We start from the raw sequence: 10,672 nt of genomic DNA, 5'->3' as shown, positions 1-10,672 counted from the left end.
TTGCGCCTTCTTCACCACACTGTCTGTGTGGGTAGTCCATTTCAGTTTGTCAGTGATGTGTACGCCAAGGAACTTGAAGCTTTCCACCTTCTCAACTGCGGTCCCGTCAATGTAGATAYGGGGGTGCCCCCTCTGCTGTTTCCTGAAGTCCACGATCATCTCCTTTGTTTTGTTGACATTAAGTGAGAGGATTGAGGATCAGCGGAGTGGAGGTGATGTTTCCTACKTTCACCACCTGGGGGCGGCCTGTCAAGAAGTCCAGGACCCAGTTGCACAGGGCGGGGTTCAGACCCAGGGCCTCGAGCTTAATGATGAGCTTGGAGGGTACTATGGTGTTGAATGCTGAGCTATAGTCAATAAACAGCATTCTTACATAGGTATTCCTCTCGTCCAGATGGGAAAGGGCAGTGTGCAGAGTGATGGTGATTGCATCGTCTGTGGATCTATGTTCTCTTGATAAGTGCATTAATTGGACCATTTTCCTGTCCTGCTAAGCATTCAAAATGTAACGAGTAGTTTTGGGTGTCAGGGATAATGTATGGAGTAAAAAGTAAATCATTTTCTTTAGGAATGTAGTAAAGTAAAAGTTGTCAAAAATATAAATGTTCAAGTAAAGTACAGATACCCCAACAAAAACMACTTAAGTGATAGTTTAAAGTATTTTTACTTAAGTACTTTACACCACTGCATGCAGCTAGAGTTAGGGTTAGGGTACCGTGTACCTATGTTTGTCCTCTGTAATTGTATGCCTTTCTTTGTTTGCTGAAATCCATGCTTTTTAATAAAACGTTAATTAAATAGAACCACAGACTGTTTCCATGTTGAGATTCAATTGGCACATGCGCGTTTGCGCTGAGTGGCCATCTTAGAGCAACAGCAATGAGGAAAACCGTTAGTGGTTGTATTTGATTAACGTTTTATTAAAGCTGCAATAAGTAACATTTTGGGCGACCCGACCAAATTCACATAGAAATGTGAGTTATAGATCTGTCATTCTCATTGAAAGCAAGTCTAGGAAGTGGTAGATCTGTTCTATGTGCGCTATTTCTATGCTTCGTGTTCTTAAAGGGTAGGTAGCATAAATGTAACCATTTGTAACAAATGGATTTGCATTAGAATACGCATCAAAAGCCCCAATGCAAAGTTACGCCTCACTTTCTATTTTTCAAGTTATTACATAAAACTGATCAGAATTCAGAAAAATGCTGAAGTCATGCTGGAAAAAAACATTTGAGAGATGTGACGTAATACGTTTGCACTCATGACTACTGGTTTCAATGTAATATTCAGCCAACTTACAAGCAAATACTTTATGAATATATTGTTACAAATCAGCTTACAAGGTTGCTAGCCAACTAGCCTGATAACGTTAGCCCTACTAGTCTGCTAACYTTAGCCCTACCAGCCTGCTAACATTAGCCCTAAAAGCCTAATGTAGCTGACCTTACCTTAGCACTTCATGAGTGAGCCAGTTGCTATTAATGCCTAGCTTACAGCTACATTAAAGTAAACCAAACTTTTTGAAATACATAACCACATCTAACCATTTTTGCGTCTTTTACTTTCGGTTTTGTACACCAGCTTCAAGCAAGCTGAAAACATAATATTTTTTGTTATTGGAAAATGATAGATGGTACAATGATTSTGTACATTATACATTGTTTSTTTTGTCACAAACTGAAATTAGGCAAACTATTARCAWTTTTGCAACTAGTAAATGGCTGACAGATTTCTGCATATTGCACCTTTAAAAAGTATGGATTTTAGCAACAAAYAAAAAGGATTGGAGTGATGTTCATGGAGGATGGCATGAGTAGATCTGTGAAGGGAGTATGGCAGCGGCGGATGGCTCGATACTGAGTTTCCTGAATTCCCTCACGAGATSAAATTCATGTCGGAAGCCCGGGCGAGGAAGAGGACAGATGGTGAGAATTGCGCGAGGTGCAAACCCGAACCGACTGTGAAATACAAGCCTGTAACGAAGACGCTGAGAGTCGAGAAGCAGGTGCTACGTTTAATAAAACAACAAACATGGAACGAGATAACATAGCAGTGGCGTCTTCACATAAACACATAAACAATACTGACTTGGGAAAGGACCTAAGGGAGTGCCAGATATAGGGAAGGTAATAAGTGAAGGTAATGGAGTCCAGGTGTGCCTCAAGATGAAGTGCAGGTGCACGTAATGATTGGTGCCAGTATACCGGCAAAGTCGAACGGCGGCGGGGAGGAGRGGGAGTAGACGTGACAAAGCCYAGTATTTTCTCCATTGAGTCAAGTACAAGAGAGAAAAATGCATGTTACGCAATTGAAAACCCTGAGCAATCGACGGATAGTGAACTTGAAATTGATCCTGACAAAAGTGAGGAGGAAAATTCTGCGTCGTCAGGTGAGGTGAAGGCTTCAGAGCCTCCCCCCAATGATCAGGAAAATGCCAGACATGACTCTGGCCCAGTGGGAGTACAATTCGTGGAGAAAGTGGACCCATGATTTTGGCCGATCCGTCTGTGGTATTATGCTGGGTGAAGAAGGAGTTGGGTTCTGTCAATCCTGTCAAAGTATCCAGCGGTGGACTTGCATAGATTTTTTGTGTGTCTGCTGCTCAGAGGGAGAGGGGCGCTGCATTTTTTCGAGACTTGTGACTTTGTTCTCTGGAGCAACGCCGAAAGGAGTGAAAACTGGGGTGGGGTGGGGTTGAGTTTTAAGGTAGATTGACTGAAGTTGGAGATCTCTAGTGTCTGTGATGCATGTRGATTGGTGCAACACAGACCCGGTGGCTATCGCGAGACTGAGGAGACCCTGTCTGTCCTGAGTTTTGATGCAGAGTGTTTGCCGGATAAAGTTATGCTAAGGTATATAAGTTATCCCGTGAGAGCTTTTGTTCCGAAACCACTACAGTGTTTTAGGTGCCAAGTTTATGGTCATGTTGCAGCAGTATGTAGGCGGGAGATTCCGAGGTGTGAGAAGTGTGCAGGAGGGCATGGGACAAAAAGTGTGTAGATTAGGTGGAAGAAGTTATGTGTTTCAATTGTGGGGGAGGCCATGTTGCTGGGGATCAGAAATGTCTTGTGCAAGTGAGACAGATTGAAGATTCCAGGGTGAGAGCAGCGCAGAAAGTGTCATATGCTGAGGCAGTGAGGAAAGTAGAGGATGGTGGGCAAAGGGTGAGTGAGCCTGAGAGGATCCCTGTGATCCCTGTGATCCCTGTGTAGTAGGCCAGTACCTAGTGACCCAAACAGTTTGTGCTTTAGTAAGGTTGGCTTCTTGGCGTTTATTGCTATGGTCATTAATTGTACCGCACAGATTGAAAGGGAATCCCAGAAGATTGAATTGGTAGTAGCAGTAGCAGAGAAGTTTTTGGGTATCAGAGATTTTAATGCAGAGAGAAGGAGAGAAGGGGTTCAAGCCTGCCAGGCCAACGGCCCACACAAATGATATCACACAAATTATATGACCTGTTCACCGGACGAGCTACCTGTCCCAGACCTGCTGTTTTCAACTCTCTAGAGACAGCAGGAGCGGTAGAGATACTCTTACTCTGATCGGCTATGAAAAGCCAACCGACATTTACTCCTGAGCTGATTGCTGCACTCTCGAACAACCTACTGTGATTAATATTATTTGAACCATGCTGGTCATGTTAATGAACATTTGAATACCTTGGCCATGTTCTGTTATAAATAATCTCACCCGGCACAGCTCAGAAGAGGACTGCCACCCCTCATAAGCTGGTTCCTCTCTAGGTTCTCCTAGGTTATTTTGGCCTTCTATGTATAGACATGTGGATTCTAAGCCGACGATCAGACTAACGGGGGGCTGCCCATCCTCTCTTTCTAGAAGTCCCAACTTTCACCCACTGTCTGTTTGTTTGTTCAGTCTTGTTGTAAGTTGAATTGTAGACTTGCAGTCCTGAACTAAATCCGTACAGCACTTATGAGTATACAAGCATGATAAACGTACACGCAGAGGGCTATGCTACATCACACACCTTCTGAACTTTGTATGTAATGACCGTTATATCGTCGTGTGTGAATCAAGCCTACCAAACTCGAGTATCGCGAGTCCTCAACTTTGATTGTAATATCGCTATGTAATGGAGAAAGTCGTGCTACAGCTGAGACAACAGGGCGCTAGGGTGTCTTTGTGCTTTGGTTGGCCAACATGAGTTATCAGAGAGAAGGTGACAAAACGACTACTAGCGCTTAGAGCTCAACCAGTGTTTAGGATCAGCGGGGTGAGATGTGTGTTACCCGCCTCTCATAACCTCAATATCGAGTTGGGCTGAAGACCCATCCAGCTAGAGCCAGGTCACAGCTTGGCAAGCAGTCGAGGTGAGTCGCCACCTAGTCATCGAGCTTGAATGAGTGAGTGCTCGAGATGGTGGGTAAGGCGATGATCTAGACTATGACTTCTGATGAGATTACATAGTATATGCAGAATACAGCATAACTATCTCAACGTGCTAATACAGTGCTATCGTGTCAGATGGGTTAGGCCGTTGTGCAGTGTGGTTGCCGATTAGCGTCGTCTGTGGACCTCATACTCTGGGAGTCGGTAAGCTATATATATATATGAAAGTGAAATAAGAGGTGTCCCGGTACAACAGATGAGAGAACGACTGATTAGGTCTTGAATCGTAGTCATGCTTCAAAAAAGCGACTCCTATGATGTCGGAACGTGTAAGTGTACACGGCATGACAGTGAGACAGGTTAGTGGTGGCTTTAAAACACATCCAGAAACACGTAGGTATTAGGCTTGTCACGTCTTGGAGAACAGTTTGAATACCTTGTGTGGTGACTACTCAATCATTTGCTAAGAGCATAGCCGAGAATACAGCAAGAAGTTTGTGAAGACCTTGTTAATAGAGGAATTAGAAAAAGACACCCTATGCTGCCAATTAGATCAAACTACCTTAATGCAGAAGCACAGCTCTTTTCGTCGGAGAGGCAAAATAAGAATGCACGTAAGACAGTCACTGCTTATGAGATATCCGCAGAACACACACCGCACGCAGACGACCTCACAGCTGAGCAGCAAGCACGAGAGCAGCTAACTAGTATCACTTATCACTATGTTCTAACACGTCACTCAGCGACTGCAGTCATCAGACACAGGCACAAAACACCACAAGGTTATTTGCGAGCAAAGGCCAGCACATGTCAACTAGCGGAACAGGAGATACTTGAGTCTACACACAGCGACAGCACATCACACAACAGCGTTGTTAAGACCAGTCACTGAGTGCAGCACAGCACCAATCCTCTCTGCGATCAGACCCGAGCAGCTGTGTTACTGTCTTGTTTGTAACTTCTCGTCTTTGCACTGACTCTGAGAGTATCAGAGGAGCTCTGCGCAAGTGAGCCTCTTCGTCTGCGCTGAGGCTCGTGTTGAAATTTCGAACTCGACTTTTTGTCTCAGAGGTATACTGAGAAAGAATCGTACTATGTCCTCAGTTTTGTATGTGTCCGTAGATGGCAGGAATTCTACGACATCACAATGGTACAAATCAAGGCTCTATCCATTTGGCGTGTACAACTAGGTTACTAGCACAACAATAGGTCATAAAGGCATCACTGGAGGTTCAATGATTTATATCGACTTAATGGATCTCAATCAGTATCTACACTGCTGACACATACATAGTATCCAGTTAAGAGTATGGTTCAGGGAATAGAATTTCTTAACCTTTTAATCATTAGTTGTTAAGGTACGACTCATAGACATGTACAATTCCTAATGATCGAAAGTCGACCTCCAAAGACTAATGACACATATACGAGTTACAAATAACATATTAATTGCATAGTGAAACGGCTGAACTAGACACGAGGTGAGACCACAATCAATATTCACGTATCCGGCTGATCGAACAGAGCAGATCTGAGCACGAGTGGGATTGCATTGGAGCGGAAAAAACAGCACGTCAAACAATTACAACCATACACTGGCATAATACGAGAGCCATTGGTTTCTGGCAGGAGTTGCAACAAGCATTAGCTGCTCGGAGTGAGCCTATCCTTCATTTACTGAAGTTTTTTGAGAATATAATCTATAGGTCATGGCGTGGGAGTCCGAATCACACAGGTGGAGTAGTGTCACTAGTCTTGTTCCGGAATCACCATGGCAGAGGAGTCAGCCGTGAGAGAGGGGCCTGTATACAACTAGACGCGCGTGAGGAGATTTACGCGTAGACACACACGTGGGCTCTTAGTTGCTGCAGCTCTGGCACGGCCGTACGCGGTCAGAGTCCACAGATAGTCGAGTCACGGCCACTCGAATTCTCGAACTTTAGAGGCGTCTGGTTGCTGGTTTAGATTAAGCGCTTATTGGTATTGAAATCTCTTGGAGCCGTTCAGAGATTGAATGCAGCTCCTACAGGCGTGTTTTGTTTTCCAATGTTTACCAAGAGTCATGTATTTATTGTCGTATTTTTGGCCTTTTTATTTGTGTTCCTTGCTTAGGTGCGGCGACATCGTATACGGCTAGGTGCCGCACTTGTGGCGGGCCGGGCGCAGTGCGCGCTAACCAAGGGGGCCAGGTGCACGGTTTTCCTCCGACACATTGGCGGCTGGCTTCCGGGTTGGAGGCGCGCTGTGTTAAGAAGCAGTGCGGCTTGGTTGGGTTGTGCTTCGGAGGACGCATGGCTTTCGACCTCGTCCTCTCCCGAGCCCGTACGGGAGTGTAGCGATGAGACATAGTTAATTACTAGCGATTGGATACCACGAAAATTGGGAGAAAAGGGGGTAAAAAAAAGAAAGAAAAAATAGCTGAATTGGCTGACTTGCTTAAACAAATGTGGTTTCTTATGACAATTGAGACGACAAGCGATAATAGGCAATCCGTCATTTCGATAAGGACATTAATGAGCGAGCTAGGACAAACTTAGTCAATATAACTATTTGTTTAGCACTTTTGAAATGTACAGCGACAGAATTCAGATCATGGGCCGTTCTTACAGTGTTCTTCCTGTACACCAAGTCAGAATCGATAAATAATGGGGGCATATAAGCAGACAATGAAAGCTCTTACAATATTCAATGATTACATTTCTCTAAAACAGGTTATGGGCTACGTGTGCACCACCAAGTCAGAACAGTAGGCAAAATTAAATAGACCAAATGATTAGGGTGAGGCACATGGGCTACTAACATCTTACTACACAACATACACTTAGTATTACTTTCTTAGCTACAGTTTACTTATCTCCCTGGCATATTACATCATTTATGCAGCGACATACAATACATTTTTGGACWRACCTTGTTGTGCTGTGCTCACTTGAACAGGAAGGTGGCGCGCCTGTCCTTCGTGGGCAAATGTTGTCTTCAAAGTCTGTCATTCTCTGGATTTATGGTGCTTTCAAAACAACTTGGGAAAAAACAAGGTCGAATCATGATGGCGTCATTGATCTTCAGGTCGTWGCTGTGGAAAGAGGCCGGATTTACAATTCTGAGTTTGAACGGATGATCGTTCAAAACTTATTCTCCCTGTCGGAGCTCGTTTATTCCCGACTTTCCAGTTGTCTTGAACTCACTGAAGTAAAGTTTTCGCAGTTCCGAGTTAACAATTGTTTTGAGCGTGGTACAAATAATGCTTAATTGACAGCATGGCCAATGTTGAATGTTTATAATTTTWAACTTGGAAAAGAGCCCTTTAWTCCCAGATTTGGGGCCACACAGCCACTGATTCCTTCCAAACCACTCATTGTTGAATTTGTGATTTCCAACTTGTTGTGTAATGCTTATGTCCAATGGCCGATGAGCACCAATTCGTTTCATCTATAATTTATTTTCATTATTTCTCTTCATATGACAAGGATTAAAAGGGATTTGCCAGTAGATTGTCGACTTGATTCATGATGATTTTAAAAGTATGATGTTGACATGATCAGTCCAATCAAAGCTACTGTACATATAACATGATTTGARGTCATTTTATCTGTGGCCAATGACCTTGAGCCTTCTTGGATGGGCACTTCTAATGTAACTCTATGGCAGCACCCAAGGGGCTAGAATTTTCGAAGTCTAGACTTGGCGGTAACGTAGTGTCCCCATGAGTGACAGTACACTGAGCCAATCACGGCGCAACGCTCCGTATTTTCTGTTAGCTTGACCCACCACCACAGAAAGCACTGACCTAGGCTGAAACACCTGCATTTTGGAACTGCCTTACTCAAGAAAACAAAAAACAGACCATGTTTGTATGTGACTTTATCAACTCAATGATATATATTATTTTTTACATTGTTTGCAAACTGATATGTGACACGTATTATTGCCAAAATAGCATGCAAAACAGGCAAGCCCCCCNTATTGCCAAAATAGCATGCAAAACAGGCAAGCCCCCCCTACTGCTAAAAATGTTGGCCTCAAAACAGGCGGGCCTCTGCCCCACCTGCCCTGAATGACGGGTCGCCACTGGTAAAGTCTAATTAAAATGAAGATGGTTGAAATGAATTATACCTACTCGAATTTGCCTACTTTCAGCACCATGAGCTGTCCATTTCTGAATAATTTTGCAGCGGCTGGTGCTTCAAGTTTCAGCACCACAATGTAAGTTACTKAAATCTGGCTTATTGTGAGTTCGATAACTCATAGTTCGATAAATACATCATGGGAAAGAAACATGTTGTTTTTAATCAAATCTATTACAGCAGTAGCAAGCTATCAAAATTGACCTCCGGTCCTCCATCTCATTTTTGCGCTCTCCTTCTCAAACTGAATAGAACATATGCTAATCCACAAGCATTTTTTGGACTAGGCTGAATCCKAAATTATTTTCGGAAGAAGCCTTTGACTCTCCTCCTGAACTGCRACCATAGGCCTACACAGCACAGCCATTGGTTAAGTAGCACACAAAAAAGAGCAGAGCAGGCTGGGGCTCAGGGTTGGAACATCCATTGCAGTGTGTAATGCAGCTTAGTTTTATTTACACCACCCTAGAAACTATCTTAGAAATATAATAACTTTGCTCTGTGCTTCTCAGAGCATGCACTTCGTAGCCTATAGCCTATAGGCTATGGATCATTTGATTGAGACCACACTAAATAGCCTATAGGCGCACCTGATATTGTGCGCCCAGCATGGAGTCAGAGATGAGGGGCGGCATCGGGCACATTGATATATGGACTAATAGGCAACTAATTCTAAAACACTGAGAAATATTTACATTTCATCAATTACAAATGACATGACCCTCCCCTGGGCTAGATTTCAAAAATACTAAACCCTCCCCTTGACTGAAATTGAAAAGGCACGACCCTCTCCCATTTTCCTCCGGGTACCTATTGTGTAATTTRGAACTGGGATGTGGGTTTGAACCGGGATGTGGACATGGAGCTTGGGTTATAGTTGAYTGGAAAAATACAGCCTTTGCCACCAACATGAGGAGGAAGTTCAGGAAATAATATGATTTATTTTTCTTGTTTTGTCTCTAGTTTTGTCTTTTGTCTTTAATCTATTTGACTTCTTATACTAAGCACCTTACTAAGCACTTATTTTTGCACCTTTGATCCGTTGGTGTTGTTTTTCATTATTTACTTATGTACATATTTATTAATTTATTGATCCATTTTGCATGCGTTATTATTATTTATTCTATTGCTTACCCTCAGCACCTCATTACCCTTGTCTTCCTCCTTGAACCATCAAAGGTGACCCCTCTGAGCTCTTGGCCTCCATTGATCCTGCAGGCGAACAACCATCCCATCCGCTGGGCACAGACATCAGTTCAATGTTTAATCACAAAACACGTCACCATGACATTGGATTATGGATCAACGTTGGGTAAAAAAAAAGACGAAATTCCATGACTTTGATGAATTTTTGCAAATTCAATCAGTTTTCCAAATGGATTCAACGTCATCAAATGTATTTGTTTTTTGTTGAAATGAGGTGGAAACAAGTTGATTCAACCATTTTTTTGCCCAGCGTGATGCTTCTCTAGACCAGGGTTCGGTTTCAAAAAAGCATCTTAAGGATAAGTTCATTGTTATGAGCGTCGTTAAATATCCAAGCTTTCCCAAAACCATCATTATTAATTGCACTTGTAAACGCTCATAATCGAACTCCTGCCTAGACCACTTGTAGAACAGCCGTGCGTTGCCCCTGCGTCACTTAATACACAGAAGAGCTCCGCTAAACATAGCACACATGGCTTATCCATCTCTCTCATACCACAGATAACGGTAGAACAAAAGTTGACTACTAATACGAAGTTGCCAATGTATTTGCAATTGATACAAACAAGCGAGGTAAAAAAAAGATTATTCAAATGAAAACCGAGATGACTGCATTAAAATATTAACAGTAGGCTATAGCTGTTTTCAATCTTATTGAAATATTGTACATTTCATGTTCCGTCAATAGAGTTTTATTTTGCTACTTGTAGGAAGGCTACTGTCTGTAATTTGTCTCAATATATTTAATGATGTGTATGTAGCCTAACATGTGCACAATGATGTGCCAAATCGGTGATTTAGTGAATTTTTATTGCAAAGGGGAGACCGAGAATTGTTGGAACACCTGATAGTTGTAACACTTGCAATTTCTCCAATCATGAGCGAAGTAGAWTCATGTGATTCAAATCAAATCAAACCAAATCTTATTTGTCACATGCGCCGAATACAACAAGGGTCGACTTTACCATGAAATGCTTACTTACAAGCCCTTA

Source organism: Salvelinus sp. IW2-2015, linkage group LG15 (genome assembly GCF_002910315.2).
Source record: "Salvelinus sp. IW2-2015 linkage group LG15, ASM291031v2, whole genome shotgun sequence".
In the NCBI taxonomy this organism is placed as follows: domain Eukaryota; kingdom Metazoa; phylum Chordata; class Actinopteri; order Salmoniformes; family Salmonidae; genus Salvelinus; species Salvelinus sp. IW2-2015.
Note: the sequence above shows the minus strand (reverse complement) of the source record.